General features: G+C 38.9%; 1 protein-coding gene across 12 annotated transcripts in view; it reads left to right on the forward strand.

The window, feature by feature from the left end:
• The window catches only part of FARS2 (phenylalanyl-tRNA synthetase 2, mitochondrial), a 514,316-nt gene that overhangs the window by 239,593 nt on the left and 256,232 nt on the right, over positions 1-18,491 (forward strand). The gene's annotated exons all lie outside the window — the stretch shown is intronic.

Below are 18,491 nucleotides of genomic sequence, written 5' to 3' on the forward strand. Positions count from 1 at the left end.
TGTCAGTCACGTTTCCATCATGGGAATGCATGAACAGGCCACCAGGAGTTAATCCTTCTGTCTTTCCAAGCAAAATGATCCACCTCTGTCTCCTGTGAAGAGAGATCATGGTCTTTCAATGCTAATATGATCAGCTGATAATGGCAGTATTATTAGCAATCTCAAATGAATCTTTGATCAATTGAATTGTATGGTTTACCTACTCATTTACCAGTTTTTTTGTGCCGTGTACATCACACAGAATCCTAGAAGGGCCCCGTCACTAACAGAAATGAAGGTGTTTGGATATTAGCTGCTCATGTCCAGGGGTGTTGATGATTCTTTCAAATAAATCACCAAGTAAGGTGTGCATAAAAAGATAATACTCAGCTGATATAGCATTGCTTATACAGAGAAGGTTTTTCATTTGTTTGTCTTTCAATTTCCACATCTAGGCGTTTTGCTGTTTCCCTGGACCTCTGGGTTCATCACACAGCCCCTGGTGCACCTACATGGGTGCCAACGTTGTAGGAACAAGCTGTCTGCACTGACAGGCTTGTGGAGGTGAACTAAACTCAATAACCCCATGACTGTATATCCTGGAGCAGAGTTAGTGAGAACCAGTCTCCAATGACCACTGACAAAAACAGAATCAAAGTGATAATAGAACCAACCAGCACTACAATTCCTAACATAGAGTGTGCAGTGTGCACTCAATAACCAAGTGGTAGGTACCAAGATCAAAAACATACCTCAGTGATTTCCTTTAGTATCTACAACAGTCCTGTGTATTTGGCACTATTGTTGCTATTCCCATGTCACCCATTACAGACTGGAGGCATAGAGAGCAAGTCACACATTTCATTCGGTGGCAGAGCCAGATTCAACCCTAGCTGGTCTGAGGGCAGATCCTGTGGTCTCCCCAACATGTGTGGGTTCTCTTTTTGTCTCTGCCACTCACCAACAGCTGATGGAGGTACGTGGCTTTAATACTCAGGGCCTCCTCTGGAAAATGAATGGTTTGACCAGACTGCTCCAAAGACTTTTGGTCATTGACATGTCGTGGTTTTTTTTAGATCCTGCAGTCATCAGACCCCTCAGTGGCTTTACTTGCTTACATCACCTGGTCTCCTTGAGGACACATGCTCTATGTATGTGGCATGTGGAAAGACTCAGTAAACATTGATGAGCAGACTGACTTCCATATTATCCCATGTTGTAGGGGCATGGGAGCTGGACTCTGGGGCCTATTCTGGAGAATAGTCTCTCCTTGAAGAGGTGTTATTTGCTTGAAGATTTTTTTTTTGGATTTTACCCTTCATCAGAAAGTAGATGTTATGATCAGCTGTGTCCTTGGACAAATGTGTTTTCTCCTATGCCCTGGCATCTTTTGCTTTTGTATTAAGCCTAGGCCCTTTCTTTACCTCTGTCTCTCTGAATCTTCCCTAACTTGATCCCAACTTTCCCTAAACAGCAGTGATTGGAATACTCAAACTTCAAGGAAAAACGTACAGACATACATTAGTGATAATATTCAAAAGGCTTTGTTTAGTCAGATTGTAATTCTGCTCCTTGTGAAGAACTTTTTCACTGGTTCTGCATATATGAAGTACTCAGGCTTCCACCAGTTCTGTCAGAGCTGAAGGATTTAGTAGGGTCAGTGTCTACTCTTGCACTGCCTAAATATTTCTAATCTAATGTACTTATATTTGATTCCATGGACAGAATTATTTGCTCTGTACTAATATTTGACCGTACATGAAATCATCATTACAATGTGTTCATATTCACCTGTTCATGCGCAAATGAATAATTTTACAGTACAGTGCTGAATAAAATATTGTAGATTTTTGTTTATTTGCTGTAGGTCTCTTACATGAAAGAGAGCTGATTTAATGGAACATAAGAGTTTGGTTGTGGACTTGTTGAATTTTAGGTGCCTCTTGGAAATCTCGTGTCTTCGCAGAACTTCAGCCATTATCTTTGGGAAAATCACCAACCTAACTTCTCTTGCAGTCTCTGGCTTTTATCTGGCTTTTAAATACTTCATACTCCGCATATCTACATCTGAATCCATCATTTCTTCCTGCTTTCCTCAAACACACACATGTACATGCCTGTTTCTTTTTCTGGTGCTCTGATGTCTTTTAATGTTTTCAGTCAATTCATGTAGTAAATATGTATTGCACTCTTACTGTGTCGCAGGTACACTTCTAGACACTGGGTCTGTAGCAGTGAATAAAACAGGCCAAAATTCTACCTTTCTGGAGCTTACAGTATGGTGGGGGTAGGCAATCAACAAGGAAAATGAGTAAATTATATTATCTAGTATCATCAGGTCATAAATGATAGAGTGAAACATGAATCAGGGAAGGAGGATAGGAAATTCTGAGTGTGGGAGTGGGGGTCGGGGTATTTCAGTTTAAAATAAGACAGGCTGCGTGCAGTGGCTCACACCTATAATCTGAGCACTTTGGGAGGCTGAAGTGGTCGGATAACTTGAGATCAGGAGTTTGAGACTAACATGGCCAACATAGTGAAACTCCGTCTATGCTAAAAATACAAAAAATAGCCAGGTGTGGTGGTGCATGCCTATAGGCTCAGCTGCTCAGGAGGCTGAGGATGGGGAATCACTTGAACCCAGGAGGCAGAGGTTGCAGTGAGCTGACATGGCACCACTGCACTCCAGCCTGGACGACAGAATGAAACTCCATGTCAAAAAATAAAAGAAAATAGGACAGTCATCAGATGTCCCACTGGGAAGGTGACATTTGATGTTTCAATGTTATCATGACATTTGAATTTCTCCTTTGATTCTCTTTCATCTCCAGTGAGTTGACAAATTCAGTCAGTTCAACCTGTGTAATATGCTTCCATCTATTTCCTTCTCTCTACTCACAACGCCATTACTTCCAGTTCTGGGCTTTATCACTCTTTCCTGTACAGGCATATTAGCCTTCAGATAGGCCTACCAGTCACTAGGCTCTTTTAAATATGATTTTTGATTATTCATTGCTGGTTATTATTATAGAATGGTTTTGCATTTTATGCATAGTGAACTTACGTTAGAATAAATAGGTTATGAAAATTTTATAAAATTTGAATAGATTGCCATAGTTTTCTTTGAAGTTGAAAAACATATGATAATGCCACGCACATAATGATAATATTTTTTATTACAGTATTATTTGCATAGAATAAAAGCTATTCATTTCATGTGCAATTTGATGAACTTCAGTAAGTATATAGAGTCGCGTAGGCGCAATATCAAGATACAGAACGTTCTCTCACCCTAAAAGCTTCCTTGTGGCCCTTGCAGTTGACCTCTCTCTTCGTCCCCAAACCCAAGCAATCGCTGATTTTCTTCCGTCATTATGGTTTGCATTTTCTAGAATGTCATAAAAATGGACTTGGATAATACCTAGATGTTTGTGTTTGTTGTCTTTAACTTTACAAAGTATTTTTGAGGTTCATCCATGTTGTACGTATTAATATTTTGTTCTTTGTAATTACTAAGTAGCATTTCATAGTGTAGATATATCACAATTTGTTTATCCACTAATCAGCTGGTGGACGTTTGGATTGCTTCCAGTTTGGGGCTATTGTGTATTAATGCTGCTGTGAGCATTCACGGACACATGTTTGTGTGGATAATGTGTTCATTTCTTTTGTTTCAGTACTTAGAACTGGGAGTGAAGGGTCATATAGGGCTGTATATTTACTTTTCTAAAATATTGTTGTAGTGTTTTTTAAAGCGACTGTACCATTTTGTATTCCCACCAGCCTGCAAGATGGCCCCCCGTGATCCCTGCTTCCTTGGGCTTGTGCCGGTAATACAGTCTCTTCCCACATTTTGTCAGCATGGGTTTGTGTGATCAGTAGAGTATAGCAAAAGAGGTGGTACATCACTTCTGAGCTTAGGTTGTAAAATACACTTTAGCTTTCATCTTGGTTGGTTATTTATGCTCTCTTGAATCATTTGCTTTGTTGGGGAAGCCAGGTGCTGTGTTGTGAGCAGCCCTATGCAGAGACCCACATAGTGAGGAACTGAGTCCTCTGGCCAACAGCCAGTGAGAAACTGCTACCGTCTACCCACGGCTATGTGAGTGAGCTTGGAAGCAGATATCCAACCAGTTACACCTCCAGATGCCTGCAGCCTTAGGGGACCTCTTAATTGCAACCTCAAGAGAGACCCTGAAAACTATTCCACTAAACTGCGCTTGGATTCCTGACCATCAGAAACTGTGTGAAATAATTAATTTTTGTTGTTTTAAGCTTGCAAAGTTTTGGGGATAATTTGTTTACACATCAATAGATAAGGAATACAAGTTCCATCTTCTCCATACTCTCAGCAACATTTTATACTGTTACTTCTCTTTAGCGATTCTGGTAGTTATGTGGTGGCATTTTGTTGTATTTTTGTTTGGCATTTCTCTGTTGACTCATGATGTTGAGCCTATATTCATGTTTTTGATGGCTATTTGTGTATCTTGTCTTGTGAAGAGTTTGTTGAAATATTTTGCCCATTTAAAAAATTGAGTCATTTCTATGTTTTCATTTTGTATTTTCTTCCCTGAAAATTGGTTGCCCTGTCTCTATAAGAGATGAGAATTCTTACCAGAGGCAGTCACCATAATTGCTGCTGTGCAGAGTTAAGTAAGCCTTGCAGTAACTTTCTAGCAGCATTTTGATCATACTGAGCTTTAAGTTCTCCATCTCCTGCATTTTCCTGCAGTGACGTCGAATTAGTAATCATGCACCATTGATGGCAATCCTTCAGCCTGCACTCAAAACGTTTTCCGTATCATTAATCGCTTCCCTGTCTCTTGCCAGTTACTGAGGGTTCCATAGACACACTACTTTCCCATGTTGCGAGAATCCTTCTCTGAAAAATATGAGCATTTTTTCTTCTGCATCTGCTTTATGGCACATTCGTCATTTTCTTACCTGTTCATATTTTATAGTCATCCCTAATTTTTGTTTCCATTGTAATCTTGCCCTCTTTCTCACTAGTCCCTTTAACACCCATTGCTTTTGTACTCACCAGATATCATAGGCTACTGCCACTCTTGTAACACCTCACATGTAAATATAAAGCACAATGAATTCTATGAAAACTATATCCAATCAAATTAGCAGAATTTTCATAACACCTACCTCACGGTGCTATTGTAAAGATGTTTTTTCCTGGTATGCAAATTCTTTTTGAGGTTAGAGATCTCCTTTTACAGGATTTAGTATATAACAGATTCAGTAACCAAACTTCTTGACCTCCCGATATTAAATCACTAAATGTGCAAAAGAACTACCATTATCTAGGTCAATAAAAACTACTCATTTTCTGTGAAACAATATGCGCATAGATTTTCAAAGCTGTGAAAATGCAATAAAGAGCACAACACATTTTGGTCACTTTATTAAGTGACATTTAATAAAGTGGTAGTAGTTGATGTTTCAAGTAACAAACAGCACTTTGAATGGTGAAAACACAGATAGTATATTGTCATATTTGAATGCTTTTCTTTAAAAACATAAATTCTAATTTTTATATATATTAAAAAACAGCCTTAAGGAAAGAAGTGAGATCTTTCTACAGTACTTAAGATAAGTACAGGACTGATTTATTAAGATAGTGCATATTCAACTTTTCTATCTCAAGAGATGAGTTAAAGGATAAACTCTGAAAAAGTAAAATGTATTATGTAAACATTGATAAAATATTACTATTTATTGCTGGTTTTGTTTAAATGGGCATTTCTTCACAGCTTTATTTTAAGTACAGATTTAAAATTCTACCAGCGATATAATCATGTCAGCAAATATTTATTGAGTATCTGCTATGTATTAAACATTGTACTAGGTCTGTAAATGCCAATGTTGGCAGTTGGCATATTTTCTATGAACTTTATTTTCTATTCAACAAGTATTTATTGACCCCCCACCATGTTCTGGGCCTAGAATTGGGAGTGAATATATGAAAATGAATAAGCTGAGAATCTCATAGTCCAGGGAGTCCCAGTTGGAGAGGCTGACATGGAGATGCCCCACTGTGCCTGGCTTTCCCTGCAACCTTTTGTTTATGGAATTTGCATAGTGGCTATAGTCGGGTCGTGCTGCCTTACACTCTGCAGACCTTGCTCCTGCCCTGCCACCCACCACTTTAGGGTTTCCAGCCTTATAAGCACGCCCTTGTGTGCTGGAGCTGACGTTTGCCTCTGGTTAATGGCTCACAAAGGCACCTACACATTTTTTTCCTTTGGACTTTTTCTCCTATGGCCCTGTATTCTATCTACTTATTTAGAAATGAGCCGCATATTGGCTGGTGCCTGTAATTCCAGCTACTTGGGAGGCTGAGGCAGGAGAATTGCTTGAACCCAGAAGGCGGAGGTTGCAGTGAGCTGAGATTGTGCCATTGCACTCCAGCCTGGGCAACAAGAGGGAGACTCTGTCTCAAAAAAAAAAAAAGGAAGAAATGAGCCACGTGTTGTACTATGTTGCTCTTTCATTACTTAACTATTGGACAGTTGCTTTTCATTCTAATTTATTCCTCTTTTCTCCAGGTAGAATTTAATATTCTAGAAGGTAGGGATCACAGGTCTGTTAGTACAGTGCTCAGTGCAGAGCAACATTTAAGAAATACTGCTTTAAATGAAAGCAGGATCTGACAAAACACTGATAGAACAAATGTCTTTTGATGTGTGGCTAGATGAAGACTGCAGTGTATTGACCTCTAAGAGGAATGGAAAGTCAGAGTCCCAGTCTCTATGGGGGACCTTATGTTTACCCCGGACCGCCAAGCTAGGACTTGAGATCTAACTTCTAGCTGTGTTGCTAACTAGCTCTGCAACCTTGGACAGGTCACTTGATGGCTCTTAGACTCAGTTTCCTCATTTATAAAATGAGACCAGTAGTATTAGCTATTCATGGAGTTGTTTTGAGGATTAAAAGAAATGAGGCACAGAAAGCACACAGAATGAATGAATAACTCTTACATAGTAGGCACTCGCACACACGTAACAAATTATTTACAATATTTTTGTCATAAAGCACTAGAGGTGTAATGACAGTTCAATTGCTTTATAAAGTACAATGTGCTGCACAAATATTTTACTGTCATTTGCTTTTATTTTGTCTCTTGCATTAATGGCATACCCCTCTATATTATGAAAATACCATTTTAGTTTAAAGACACAGTGGACAGTGGCGTGTGATACAACAACAGTGAGTGCCAGGACTGTTTCAGCAGCGAGGATTGTTGGAATTCCTGTCAAAAGTTCATCTTGGGCCACTGTTGGGCCGTTTCAATACTCCTTACATTGTTTTTCTCTAGCTCTTATTTTCTGTTCCCCCCTCCTTTTTTTGTGGTGTCAAGTAGCTTTTGTGGGGGTGGTTTAAAATGTAGGGTATATACTCAGAGTTTAAATAGTCAGTGACTACTTGTTTGAGTCAGATTTGATTTTAAAAAGTAAAATTCTATGTTTTAGAACCATAATACCTTCAAAGAAAGCAGCAGCCTTGGTGATCGTACAGTCCTCCCATCCTTTAGTTCACAAACAAGGCAGAGAAGGCTCAGGAAGCCTGCCAAGCTTGTGCAGCCGCAGGACTGGAATCCGGGCCTGTACTGGCTGCGGCTTCACACTGCCTTGCTTCTCAGCGGGCTTTGAAGCTCTGCATGTTTAGGTGTCCTTGATAGGTTCTTATTCTTTTTGTATCTTTCTATTGCTAATAAGAGCAAATTTTCGTTTTGCACTGTAAAAACATACTTCCTACATTTTGGGAAGGTGGTCCTCCTGTGGAAGAGCAAACTCCATTATTAGGTTCATGCCCACTAATTCTCTTTTCTCTCTTCCTACTACCCATCCTTTCCACTTGGAGTATTCTCTTCTGCTGTATCCTTCACATCTTACCCTTCTTTATCATTCCCGTGTCTCCCTTGCTGTACTGCCTGCACAAGTTCACGTGTTTGAGGAATGAAACTTCAAACATAGTCTGTACCAAGAGGCTTTATTATTTTCTTTTTCCTCTCTCCCCCTTTTACCCTAGAGCTAGTTCAAGGTGTCCTAATGGTCTAAAATGTCAAAAGAAAACTAGATGAGGAAAAAGCAATCGAAAATAACTCTATTATAAGCTTCCTTATAGTTCAGATTCATCCCTTTCTTTTTGACCCCTTTAAACAAATGAACGTGTTAGCCTATTTCAGGGGGTAATTGCTCTTCTCTTCAGAATACACCTCCTAAAATGACTGCTGTGTGAGGTTGAACATTCTGGGTGACAAAGGTCTGCCAGAGCAGATAACTTTGTTGTTTTCCCTCCTTCCCTCTCATTGCCTTCATTTTCTTCCCTTTCAGATAATAAAATCCTTTTCCAATTATAGAAACTGTAGAGGTCAAAATGTGACTCAGGTTAAACCCTGTGAAAATTGTAGCCACCTGAAACTATAATGCACATTTTTGCTTTTGAGCCAAGGTAGTGTGCCAGCTGGAAGATGTAAATTTGTCATCATTTTCTGCCTTTGTTTCATCTTTTCTTTCCTTTTCTACACTGTCGTAATTCTCAAACTTTATTGTTTTTCTCTGTTATTCTCTCCCCTTGGTAAACCCCTGTGCTCCCAGTGGAGCCAGAAGAAATTGTACATGGGGCTTTGATATTTTGCCAACTGTTTTCTATAATTAAAAGTGAATTGGAAATGGGAACACGTCCTCTGTTCCACCGATGCTTCTGGGGTCTGGTCTAATAGAAACATGGAAAGGTGCAAAAAGAATCTGGAGCTAGGAAGGGAAAATGGAAGCCTGCAATTCAGGCTAAAAGGTTCCTAGTGGAACTTCAGCCCTTAAGCCTTTGGGTTTTCTGTTCTAAATTTGCTCTTTTCTTTGGCTCAGATCATTAGAAAGTTTTATCCAAAATTAAACCAGTAATACTGAGGTGGTAGCTCATAGAGCTTGTGATTGGCTTGATCCACGCTAATTATCTTCTCAGTTGAAGTAATCAAGGGCAGAGACCATAATAGAACAATGTGGACTCTGAGAGATTTGTATTTAAATTCTCATGATTTAAGCAGGAATAGTAAGTAGATTGCAATATGTGTATCAGGCCAAATCGGTCCCTAGTGCAGGGCTGATGGACTGCGATCCTGTAAAATATTCAATATCACGATGCCCTGCCTGAGCAGCTAACCAGCGCTTCACTGTCTGAATATGGAAGAAAGCTTGTCTCCTTAAAATCATCTCAAATTACTATAATCTGCTTTTCCACTAGGATCCGTGCCCAATTCTCCCTGACTCCCCACCCCCAGCTAATTCTTGTGCTTTCTTCCCAATTACTTTGGCCCTATCAAACAATATATGCCCTTTTCTTCTTACCTTTTATTTGGTGGGGGACGGAGGGAGGTTGATGCTCTATTGGGCCCTCTTTTTGAACGTGTTGCGTGTCTCTCTAGTTCTGCAGCAGAACACATTGCTTAAGTGGGCCATTTGTCACTTCTGTGTTTTTGGTTGATGACTCTGGTGCTGGTACTATAGGAATCAGTATAAGATTATTTAAAATGAAGCCTTACGAGGTGTTCAGCATTCAGAATATTTTGTCATCGAGAGGGAGGAGCTTTGGGAAATTAGTGAATTTGCTCTACCTAAAAGCTGGACATCTGTGTAGAGCATCCAAGAGATGGGGGTGTGTGTGCATTAACTTGCTACGGGTGCCATGACAAACACTACAGAGTGGGGTGTTTAAGTGGCAGAAATGTATTTTCTCATAGTTCTGAAGGCTACAGATCTGACATCGAAGTGTTAGTACGGCTGGTTTCTCCGGAGGCCTCTTTTCTTGGCTTGTGGATGGTCACTTTCTCCCTGTGTCCTCACTGGTCTTTCCCTCTGTGTGTATCTGTGTCCTGATCTCTTCTTCTTGTAAGGACATCCAAGTCAAATTGGATTAGGGCCCATCTTAAGACCTCATTTTAACTAATTACCTCTTAATTACCTCTTTAAAGGCTATATCACATTCTGAGGTCCTGGGGATTAGGACTTTAATATATGAAGATTTTGTTGTTGTTGTTTCTTTCTTTTTATTTAATTTTATTTATTTATTTTTTCAGAGATAGGGGTCTTACTATATTGCCTAGGCTGGATTCAAACTCCTAACCTCAACCAATCCTCCCACCTCAGCCTCCTGAGTAGCTGGGCCTACCTGCATGCACCTCTGCACCCAGCGCTGAATATATGTTTTGAGGGGGGTATGATTCAGCCCCAAATGGGGTGAATAAGCTCTAATCCTGTGACTGTGAACAGCATTCAATATAAAAGTAAGACTAATTCCCTTATAGGATGGTACTGAGACTTAAATAAAATCTTGTGTTGGATGATTTTGAAAACTCCAAATCCCTACTTATAGGCATGGTAGCATCGTTATCATTATTATATAAAATACAACAGTACATATAATGATCGTTATAGTATAAAACTGATCCTGTTTGAAATGACTGCGTCCACATGAGGAAAGAGTGAGTTTGAATTTGATACTGTTCCTAGAGAAACTAGTGCATGTAGAGAAGTAAACCAAGATGTCAGGAGCAGGCCAGGGGCCAGCACTGTTGCAACTCTGTTGAGTTTGGAGCAGTTCTAAAATACTGAATCTTTTTGCCAGGCCTGATGAGAATGAAAATCTTAATGTGGGATAAAGGACAAACTGAACAGCACCTAAAATGATTGGCTGTCATGGATTAAATGTCAGAAAAATAAGTAAAAGGAACATTGGGTGTTGATTTCATTAATAATAGAAGTAAAAATGTTTCAACAAACATGATTTCACACCTTCAGTTAAAAGCCTGTATTAACTGTTATCATGGTACATAAGATATTAACATGGAAAATGAATGCTAATGGTATCATTCAAACTTTTTACAGTTCTCTAAATGTATTTAAAATATTTTCCTCAATATTGTTCTGATTGAGAGATGTGGGTAATTTTATTATTCTTAGTTTCACTTTAAATAGAATTTTAGGAAATGTTTATTTTTAAAATGTAATCCTTTCTTTTATTCTCCTCTACCCTAAATAAGTAATTCATTAACCTTTCATTGTAACAGGAGTGTGAGCATCTGAAGGCAATTAACTGTTTTACATTATCATTCATTGTGAATAAACAAATAGTTTCACCCTCTTTCCCCAGAGAGCTATAATTTAGGGATTGTGCAGCTAATTATACAACTCTAGAGCCAGTTTTGAGAGGGATAGATAGCTTCTCTGATCACATCTGCTTTCACTGGCTGTGCTGGGGGCCCTGGGGAGTGGAAGGGACTCTCTAGGGGTGTTTAGGACTTACATATTTGTTGAGTTAGGCGATTTGGTGCTACTTGTAGTTTCACTGAATGGAATCTAGGACAGATCTTAAAGGATAAGAAACGATTAAATTTTTTTTTCATCTTTTGGTGTTCTAAATTGGAAACACATCCTCTGATGATAAAATAGTCAGTTCTAGATTATCTCAGAAGATAAGATCATTTGAGTGGCAGTTTTCGGGCTCCTTATTTTTTCCTTTTATTCGTGTCACTAGGCTTTTGGTTGTTTCATTTTTAAGAGTTATCATTCAAGAGCATCAGCAGGGAAAGGAAATGCCAAGGTGAATCAGATCAGCCAAGTTAACCATTTGACTGTCCGATGGAGCTTATTTTACTTATCATAAGCACACGTGTTTCTCCTCCAGATTTTCAGTTGCTGGAGGGAGGAATCTGTTCATCGCCGTGTCTCTAACACCAGCAGAGTGACTGCACGCACTGGGTACTCAGTGGATGTTCAGTTGTTGAATTCGATTTATGATCCATGTATTTTGTTTGTTTTTAGTTTACACAAAAAGCAGAGTTGGCTTTACGTCACCTATGACTAACTCCTCCGCAAAGCAGCTGTCACTCACCACCAGCAGTTAGTCACTTTTCAGATTGAATTCCTGCTTCTTTACAGCAGGATAGGAGCATGAAGAGAAGGTTAAGATATCTGAGTTAAGATGAGGGAGCTCCTCCATTGAATTGGGATAACCTACAACATAAATTAAGCAGGATGCTAGAAATTGAAACAAGGCAGTTGCATTTCCATTGAAGATTGAAGCCAGTAGTGCCTTTTTTTTTTTTTTTTTTGAGATGGAGTCTCACTCTGTCGCCCAGGCTGGAGTGCAGTGGTGCCATCTCCGCTCACTGCAACCTCCGCCTCCTGGGTTCAAGTGATTCTCCTGCTTCAGCCTCCTGAGTAGCTGGGGTTATAGGCACGCACCACCACATCCAGCTAATTTTTGTATTTTTAGCAGTGACAGGGTTTCACCGTGTTGGCCAGGCTGGTCACGAAGGGGTGCCCTTTTCTTGTTAAAAGAATTCTGGACGGGGCGTGTATCGATGAAGGCTGCATCTGGCCTTTCACTGGCAGGTCACTCACTTGGTTCTGGCCAAAGTGTACCTAACTCAAGGAACCTGGAAGATTGCAGCAAAGACTTTTCTTTTTTTTTTGGATGAAGTCTCTTGGGAGTAGAAAGAAGGGAAGCAAGTCAGACAGTGTGGTGCTTCCCTAGTGGTTTTATTAGGGAGGTCCAGACACATGTTTCCTTCATGAGGTGCAGACCGCACTTCCGTGCCCTTCAGCGCAGGACAGGAATGAATTGGGGCAGTGCGGTGAGCAGGAAAGAATGGTTAGAATAAGGTCAGAAGGTTTGATTTCTGTTTTCAGATTTAACACTGCTTGGGTCTGTGAGCTTGGAGCACGTCATTTAATCTCTCTGGGTGCCAACATGCTCATCCATGAGTGTGTTAGATAGATTGACAGCTAATGATTGCTGCTCCTAAATTCCATGCATTTAGAAAATTCAAACTTCCCTCAAGTTCCCCGCAGAGTTCTTACTGTTTGCTGTAGTTTGAACCTCAGGATCATTGTCTCCCAATTTACTTCCTTTGGCTTGGTGATATCATTGCCTGCAGAAATAGAAAACTGGTACCAAGCCATTTATCTAGTTTTGTGTGCCAGAATATCTTTGATGAGATCATAAGTTGTTCTTTTACTTTTTAAAACTAAGTGACTCAAATAGTAGTCACTGACTACTTAAACTTTGGGTATAGCAATGGCCTACATTTCCTGTTTCTTTTGTGTTGGTTTTCAACTGTCCCCATATGATTGCTGCCTTTTCAATGCCTTCTTTCTTCTCCCTGCATACATTAATATAAGGGACATCTGAAATTTTGCCAGTTGTCCCAAGCTGAGGAAACAATTCTAGGGCCAGTGTCCTTTGCAAATGTGTTGTTTTATGAAGATATAATTTTCACATGATTCTTTGTGTCAGCAGTTTTACCACTTGCCATCGTTGAAGAAGTCTATTGGGTATGTGATCCTGTTCTCTATTATTTCACTGCGCTGCCTCCCTCCCTAGAAAACGTTATTTTCTCTAGCTTGGGAAAATGTGTGTGGTACAGTGAGAAATTCTGGTAACTTGGGTACTGCGTTTTCTTCAGCTTTTGAGAAAAGGCTGCTGTGGAGGCTGGGAAAGTACTCATAGAAATGCAACTTTTCTCCAGGCTGCGAAGAGCTGCCCGTGTGGTTCTGTCAAAGCAGAATGGAGACCAAATAAGACTTGAGGAGGGAGACACCACATTAGTAAGCATCTCTCCTGGATGACTGAAGGGAAATCAAGGCCAGTCAAACCAGCGGAGGGTGGGGCAAGGCCAGGCGCCTCAGATGCAGCTTGCAGAGGAGAGGCCTGTGCAGTTTCCTTCCACTGTTTTTCATCAGAGCAGGTAAAGTGCAGGCCTGTCTGGTACCAGGGGCTGGCTAAGGAACATACCAGGGTACCGTGGTTAAGGCACAGACTCTGGAGTTGGACAGACCTAGGTTTAATTGCTAAGGGAGTCAGAGTGCTTTGGTTGTAAGCTGTGGAAACCAATTTTTGCTACCTTACATTTTTTTTAATGGAGGATGTATTAAAAGGACTTTGGGTAATTCGCAGAACTGGTAGAAGAGTTGAAAGGATAAAGGATAAGAACAGGGTAGTTCTGGTATCTAGGACAGCCTCTTGAAGGTGGTGCCACTGGAATGACTTGGAACAAAACAGTTTCTGTCCTTGTGACATTCCAGTCAAGCTTCAAATCCCCGAGAGACAGAGAGAGATGCCAGGACTGGTCTTGTTCTTATTTTGAGAGATGGGGTTAGACGAGGGAACACAGTTATTAACAAACACAAGTTTCATTCACCCAGAGAAAACTGGACTGTGCTTATCAAAAGAAGGGGTTAGAATTGCTGGACAGACCAAGCCAACAGATGTGATATGAATGAATATTGCCACTCCCCATCTGGTATCTAATCCTCAAAGACTTTAGGTAGTATCTGTATACCTCAGCCTTCTACTTAAGATAAACAAAGGACATAAGTCTAATGAAGAAATAACACCTATCTCAGAGATATATGCACTGTGGGCATATTGAAAAAGATATTGCCTGTAAAGCTCTTAGCATATGCCTCGTGGTAAGTTCTGAACTCTTAGCTATGTTAATTACATTTTCTTTGCAGAGCCATTCACTGATAGGTGACTACACAGCTCAGTTTGCCCAGGACAGTCCCAGTTAGCGCCTTTAACCTTCCTAATTAGCATTGTCTTGGGTTTCTCATTTTTAATTTAATTTTATTTTATTTTATTTATTTATTTTGGAGATGGATTTTCGCTCTATTACCTAGGCTGGAGTGCAGTGGCATGATCTTGGCTCACTGCAACCTCTGCCTCCCGGTCTAGTGATCCTCATGGCTCAGCCTCCTGAGTAGCTTGGGACTACAGGCATGAGCCACCACGCCTGGATTATTTTTGTATTTTAGTAAAGATGGGGTTTCGCCACGTTGGCCAGGATGATCTTGAACTCCTGACCTCAAGTGGTCTGCCAGCCTCAGCCTCCCAAAGTGCTGGGATTACAGGTGTGAGCCACCATGGCCAGATGGTTTCTCATTTTTTAAAAGAAAGTATCATCATTATGCATTGCATTAAAATATGCCAGAATGGGCTTGATAGACTTTGTACTTTGAGCTTGCCAGGGTGCCCCTCCAGTCACATGTGAGATGCGTGTGCAGTGAACAGAGTTCTCAGTGGAATCTAAATCTGTCTAGCAGTGACCTTCTTCTCTTCTCTCAGACCTTTCACAGTGCAGCTGAGCCAATACCTCCTGGAATGAAGCATGCAGGTGCTCTTGATAAAACAGTGTGCTGAGACACCAGTGGCTGGGGCAGTTAGCTCCTCCCAGTCCAGCATGGTGTGGGAGGAGTATTTGAGACTACTACCCCAGCCAGCCTTGTGGTCTGTCAGCCAGCTGTGCTGTGGACTTCTCCATAGCTTGCAAAGTACAGGAGCCACTGGCCTTTAGTCAGATGAAACCGTGAGAATTATAGCAAATTATTCGTTAAAATATGTGTTGGAGAGAGGCTGAGCCATTATGTGTTAGAACCTATAGATACAGAGAATAGCCCTTGCTGCAAGGCTGGGTATACATCTGAAGTTCTTCATTTATTTTACTTTTTGGTGATTTTAAAAATTATTTGTCAATAAACCCTTTTGGTGGTAATTACTCTCTCTCCAGAAGCACCTTTTAAGGAAAAATGTATTACTGGATTTGTCAAGAACGTTGATATTGAATGTGTAACCTATCAATATTTACCATTCACATAAAGGTCATAACAATATCACTGACCAGATTTCTAAAAGAAAGAAATCTATTGAAGAAGACTTTAAAATTTTTAAAATTTTTAAAATTTCAAAGAGGAGCTTGTAACAAACATAATGCAGCATTTTTGCAGATTGTTTTTAAAGAATGACATTTCATTTAGGCCAAGTAACTCTCATTATAAGATCATTTCATTCTTTCTGGAGTTCAAGTTTTCTTGCACACATGTAAAAAGGTAGATGTAGCTTTTAATATCTTGGGTCAGTTAGCAAAAGAACTTTGCAAACAGTTAAGTGATCCTGCCAATTTTATATCACAGCCATCTCATCAGATACTTCAAATAGAAAGTTAATTCCAATTTTTTTTTGTGTTTTCCATCTGATTCATGGGATAAAAGGAATGCTTTTGGAAGTTCATTTTGTCAAAGGTAACACACCTGATTGTGCTTGTGATTGTAAATCCATTCAAAAAGCTCAATGTTTATGATCAAATTATTTATTTTTGTAGTGATGATGTATGAAAACTTTTATGGAGAACAATGTTTTAATAAAAACATCCTCAGTAAATTAAGAAAAGTGTAGCAGAAATATACCTGGATTGATGGTGAGATATATATATATATAATTCATAATTTAAAAATTAATAAAATATATAAAAATATTTTGAGAAAATAGTAAATAAAAGATTTTATTAAAAATGGGAAGATGTAGGTCAAAAGACATGAAATTGCAGTTATGAAGTACAAGTCTAGAAATGTACAGCACAAGGACTGTGGTCAATAATATTATATCATATACTAGAAATTGCTAAGAGTCGATTTTAGGTATTCTTAACACACACACACACACACACACACACACACACACAGAGAGAAAGAGAAAGAGAAAGAGAACTGTGTGAGATGATGGCTATGTTAATTTGCCTGGCTATAGTAATCACTTCACTAAGTGTATGTATATCAAAACATCTTATTGTATACCGTAAGTACATACAATTTTAAAAGAAAACAAATTAATTAAAATATTTAAATAAGATATGCAAGTATATAATATGAAATGTATTTTGTAAAATCATTAAATGTAGAATGTACATATAATTGATAATTGTATCCAAACAAGTTGTGATATTGTACTCTTAGAATTAGAAGCTGCAGTTGTAAAAATTTACAGATATTTATATCTTTACACAGAATGATCAAACTACAGAATTTTTTTCAATTTTTTTCAAGGCTGAAGTTAAATACAAAAACATACCTCACTGTGACAAGAACACACTTGCTCTCTTTGCCCCCATCAATGATCAGATTTTAGAAATATGTCAGCCTTTGAAAAACTTCTTTGTATCTCACTGTAACTATCCTACACTGTTAATGAGTGTATGAATCCTTTAAATCTTGTCTGCATTTTTCCCCCAAATCAAGTGGAAATCTTAAAAGTATTCAATTAATGGAGCATCAGGAACTTCAGCATAGGCAGCTTTTAGAGATTTGCCATTATTAAAACCACAGCCTGCAAACTAGAAGATATTGCCATATTTCCTCACAAAAGCAGAGTAGGGAGTGACAAATTATAGGATGAGGGCCCAATGGTAGATACACAAAATTTAATTTCAAAATTGTATAATTTTTCCTTAGGACAACTGTGTTATGGAAATAATTTTTTCATGAGACTTCTGTATTTTACTGGATAAATTTTTATTCTATATCACAATGGAATGAAGTTGAAAAGGCTTATAAGATTGCATCGTCCACATTTGCTCAGATATTCAAAAGAATCATAAAGAGAGACAATTAATATGAAGAGCTTGATCTTGCTAAAGTTTTCATTAAACACCTATATACTGAGTGGAAGCAGAAAGATAGTTCCTTTGAAAATATTGGGAATGAAATATTTATGCTTTCCAGTAAAAAAAAAAAGAAGAAGAATTGAGAACATTTTCCTTTGGTAGGATTTGCTCTGAGCTTATTACTTACCCTTAGGTGTTTTCAAAAATTAAAATAATGTGGACTTCACAAAAAGGTCCATTGAAGATGTCAACAACTTCAAGTTGCACAAAATGCAACATTAAGGAAGATTGACAAAAATTACTGGATACCAAGGTCGTATCAAAAACAAATACTTTTAGAGAAATACCAGGACAGAATTCAAAACATACAATTACGAAACTGATCAAGGTATGTAAATACATGCTAAGATCAATTACTATTTATATTACTTTTAAATGTTTATAATTAACATGAATGTAAAGAATATAAAGTTTTTATATTTTGCCTTAATGTATGTGGACTTTTATTTTTTCTTTTTTGACATAGGGTCTTTCTGTTACCCCGGCTAGAGGGTAGTGGCACAATCTTGGCTCATTGCAGCCTTTGCCACCTCAGTCTCCCAAGTAGCTGGGACCACAGGTGCAAGCCACCACACCTGGCTTGGACGTTTTTTAAATAAAGATTTTAGATTTGAAAATACTTTCTGAATAAGAGTGATTATATAGATCCATCATTATGAGAAAACCAGTTTGTTAGTCAATAAATAGACATTTCAAAATAATATAATTTTAATTATTTGTAGTTCCCACTTTCATGCCCAGAAGTGTCTTGGTGTGAATGATGACTATGGCTATTTTATTAATAGCTTTTGTGAACCTTTAGGTTTAAAACATGGTGGAATTCACAACGTTGAGATTACATGGAAAAGGCTTGGAGGCCCAGCAGCTCAGTCCCTGGGAGCTTCCTTCGCTCTTCTAGCTTGATACTTTAGTTTCTGTTGTGCCTTAGTGGTTTTGTTCCACCACGATCCCGTTTCTTAATTGAATAGCTCCACTCCAATTTGGACAGTTGTCTGTCTAGGAA

Source organism: Papio anubis, chromosome 6 (assembly GCF_008728515.1).
Source record: "Papio anubis isolate 15944 chromosome 6, Panubis1.0, whole genome shotgun sequence".
Lineage (NCBI taxonomy): Eukaryota > Metazoa > Chordata > Mammalia > Primates > Cercopithecidae > Papio > Papio anubis.